Raw genomic sequence first — 4,467 nt, 5'->3', positions numbered from 1 at the left:
GTTTTCCCCATACTCAATGGCCACTACGATGTAATTCTCTGTGCTCTTGTCTGACTTGTGTCTTTGCTTACTCTGAAGTGCTTTTGGTATCTGCTACTTTTGACATCTCTGAAAATTTATTAGTGTACAAGTGGGGCATGATCTTGTCAGTATGTATTTTAGCTTCTTCATGCCCAGTACTCAGCATACCCTGTCACTTGATGACATGACACTACACAGGGTAGGCATTTGAAGAATTTTTGAGAATTTTTTTTAAATAAATGGATTTTTTCTGTACTTTCACAGATTTTAATGATCATATTAAACTGATTCTTGGAGCAGAATTCTAGAGTCCATCCACGTCAGGGATGAGGTCCTTTCAAAGAACAAAGTTCTCTGACTAAAATTTTCTCCTAGGAGAGGAATGTACTTCTCATTCATGGGAAGAACATTGCATACAGTACAGTTGCATTCCTGTGTAGATCCTGCGCTCGCCCTGACGGTGAGCATTTTCTCTGTTTCCCTGTCAGTTGTCATTAACCAGTTATGAACTTGACATGTGGATCCATCAAGAATTTAAGTCATTTGGCTTTAGCACATATGATAGACTAGTACAGAGTTTACCAAAGCCACTTTTGGGGACTTTTCCGAAGCAGACGTGCATATGTCAGAGTACCTCTGCAGCATCAGTGACTGAACTAGCTGACAAGTGACAGGAGGTGCCCTCTCCCTGGTATTTCATGAAAGTGTGCACAGATCATAACAAGTTGCCTCTCTTTCATGAAACAGGGAACAGTTCCCTTAAAGAGCACATGGCTATATGGTGTGTTTGTGTACATGAAAATTCATGCTGCTATCAATTTCAATTTTGCCATTTTTGTTGTTTTTAAGTCTCAGGTTCGAAGTTTTTGAAGGCGATCAAATGATTGTTTTCAATTTCCTTTAAGGTGATATTTAAAGAGTCTACTGAAGTCTTAATTAAAAATCAAAGTTTATTACCATTGAGAGAAACTGTAATATATCGGGACCCCTGTTCCTTAGGCTATTATTACTTTATTTGCTCAATAAACAAATACCTACTGTGTGCCAGGAAGTCCTCTGCTGGGTGATACATAGTAGGCCACAAGTCACAATAATCTGTCTGGGTTTCCATGCTCTTGCAGAGTACCAACAACAGCAGTGCTCAGCATTAATAGCCTTTGCTTTGGCATTTCTTTACTTCATAGGGTACTGAATTCTGTGTTACATAGTTTCCTGTGATGACAATGATAGGCATATCCCCAGGCAAATGAGATCAAAGCAGACTAGAGGCATGGAGAGGAGGGAAGTTTTAGAGATAGAAAGATCTGTCTTTGAATCTAGCTGTTTTCTCCCTTGGCTCCAGTATCCTCTGCAAAATAAGGAATTGTAAGGGATTAAGTATTCAAGTCACATAAAGTATTAACTGTACAGCAAACATGATCAACATGTTTGAGCTGTTGTTCTCTATGGTCTCAGAATAATAAGAGAATATATGCAATCTTAAAGAATCAATCTTCACACACACACACACACACACACACACACACATTTTCACATTAAAACAAGGTCTTTAGTAGATAGGTTCCTAGGCCTACAGAAGTTGACTGTCTGGTCATGACATCCAAGATAAGTACCTGTAAAATGATCTGCTCCAAATAACTAGTTTGCTAGTTAGTATACATGTTACACACACACACACACACACACACACACACACACACACACACACACACACACACGTTTTTTGAGGCAAGGTCTCACAGTGTAGCTCAGACTGGCCCATAACTCACTATCTAACTCAAACTGGCTTTCAACTCCAGACAAAGCCTACCTTTCCTTCTCAGCTTCCCAAGTGCCGGGATTATAGGCATGAGTCGCCACGCACAAATAACACGTTATTTTCAAATTTAATCTATTTATAATCACAGAGGCAATGAGTTGGATGCAAAAGACTGAATGGATGTTTATAACTACCCATGGCTTTCCTACAGAGTGAAGGTGGGAACACAAGAGGACCAAGGGATTTCAGCAACAGAAGTGAAGGTAACTGAGGAAGAGCTGAGATCAGTTGGAGCCTGTACTACCTTGTGACTCCAGTTTCAGGTCTCAGTGCAGGGGGCCTCTTGGATCTGTGTCATGAGCCCACGGACACCATTGCAAAAGGAAACATGAGAGACTGAGCTGCAGTCTCAAGGAAGATCCTGTTGGTCCCTGTGTCAGGTCTGCACAGTACACTAACATTTCCTGTCTGAGACGGGGTGAGATTGGTTCCACCGGGCGACTGTTAGCAGTAGACCCTTGGGAGTCTAACTCCTTTGCTGTGTCCCTTCCCTCTCCATTCACACCTTCTCTGTCACTCACCTCACTCTTGCCTCTGAGGACCAGGCGTGTGAATCTGAGCTTTGGAGATCTGGATGAGGAAGAGTAGCTTTCTCTTTTCTCTTACATATGAAGTGACTCCTCTTTCTGTTTATATCTTCATGTGAACATTCTGGAGGGTAAGAATGACAGATTATTGGCTCAGTCACAATTTGCCTTACACATAACCTCCCTGCCAATTTCATTTAAAAAAAAGATGTCTTCCTTCATAGAGGAAATAAGCCTATCTTTGTTGTAGTAAAAAATAGTGTACAAGATTCATACAAAAATCTTTTCTGTTTTTTTATTGGGTGAGATACACCTGAGTCCCTTGTAAGCAGCCCCAGGTCCAGGGACTTTGGTTCACCGCGTTTTGCCCTTTCATCTTTTGCACTGTCATTCCAGATTGTTCCAGGTTGGTTCCTAACTTCCTCTGAGAGCATCTTTGAGGTCAAATGATGCTGCTGATGCTTATGATGCTGCTGATGAAGATTCTGTCATCTTACATGGTGCTCCAGTTCATATTTCAGGCAGAGTGGCATTAGAAGATGCTGAAGGCAGAGATAATACTGCATGATTAGTGCATTCATACATTGTCTCCATCTCAAGAAGCTTCATTAACCCTGACTTGTTTACATACTTCTTGCAGTGACTCTGAATATAGATAATTAATAATTTGCTAACACCCTGAAGTGGAAAAATAAAGAATTTTAATTCAGGTGGTTTGATCTCATATCTTTTATTGTATTTAACAAAAATCTATTAAAATCTTTTAAAATAAAATATACACTTGCATAAAAATAAATGTTAATTAAAATCTCATATTACTTGAACAGTTTCAAGGAGAAGATGAAATAAGTAGCTTAGTCATGATTAATGGAAGACAGGGTGAATAACAACTATTTTTAATATCTTTATCTTCTTTAGAGGTTAATTTAAATTAGACACAAAGAAGATACTAACATTCTTTAATAGATTTTGGATTCTGCTAGGGTAATTTTTATTTGGGAACCCATTATACTTTTAATGTGACTTTTATCATTATGATAGAATTATCCCTTAACAGACTGTCATATTTAATCATAGGTAACCAAGATTTAGACTTGGACACCAGTTCCTTAATATCTATACAGAGATTTATGTTAAAATTCATTCTTAAAGCTTTAGAGATACTATTTGCTATAGAAATTAACATCTTGAGAATGGCAATAAAAGGAAAATAAATTTGAAAATGTTGATTCTGATTTGTTTGTACTAAAGAAAGCTTTTTGATTTATTTTGGATTATTTTTCAGAAGTTTTGGACCTGGATTACTAGGATGCTATAGGACTAAAGTGAGGGAGAATTTAACAGAAAAGAGACAGTTGGCTTTAGATATGTTTATTGTATGTACCTTGTGAGTTTCCATGTTTCATCTCAGCTATGTGTTGAGAATTAATGCACTGCCCTTACTTACACAGATACAGTCAAGACTGTTGTGTTACTGGAGAGTCTAGTGATGGTTTGTTTTAGAGCGTACAGCATCTACTATAGACTCCACTATAGTGCAGTAGGGGCTCTGCAGAGACTCTGTGAACAGAGTTTCATTCAGGGCTATGAAGACGGTCAGGTGCACAGTGCTTTGCTCTGATGGGTGCAGTGCAGCTCTAAGGCAGTAAAGCCTCCAAGAGGTTTGAGGTTATTACATCATTAGTTAGTACTGACTGTGTGCTAATCAATACATTAGGTATATACTATAATGGCTTATAAACATGATGGCTTTGGAATGGCTCATGTATGAATGCTAATTGATTTAAAGTAAAGGGGATTTCTGTGTATTGGTTCAATGGTTTATGGATTGTGATGACCTTTTAGCATGAGACTGCTAACGAATACTCCTTCGTCTTCTTCCTTAGCCCCAGCCTGTGCTGTGTTCTGTAATCAGAAATGCCTGCAAACAAGATGCATCAGAACAATTATTGATACTGGAATCCAATAACACTTGTAAAGCCTTCTGGGATTTAAAATTACACATCCTACAATGTGGAAATACATATTTCATGCAAAAATGTGTATTATATAAGCATGCTATCCTTGATTTATCACCAGGAATTTCAGGATTGTATTCTT

The sequence above is a fragment of the Mesocricetus auratus genome, unplaced genomic scaffold (assembly GCF_017639785.1).
Source record: "Mesocricetus auratus isolate SY011 unplaced genomic scaffold, BCM_Maur_2.0 Super-Scaffold_100010, whole genome shotgun sequence".
NCBI classification, from domain to species: domain Eukaryota; kingdom Metazoa; phylum Chordata; class Mammalia; order Rodentia; family Cricetidae; genus Mesocricetus; species Mesocricetus auratus.
Note: the sequence above shows the minus strand (reverse complement) of the source record.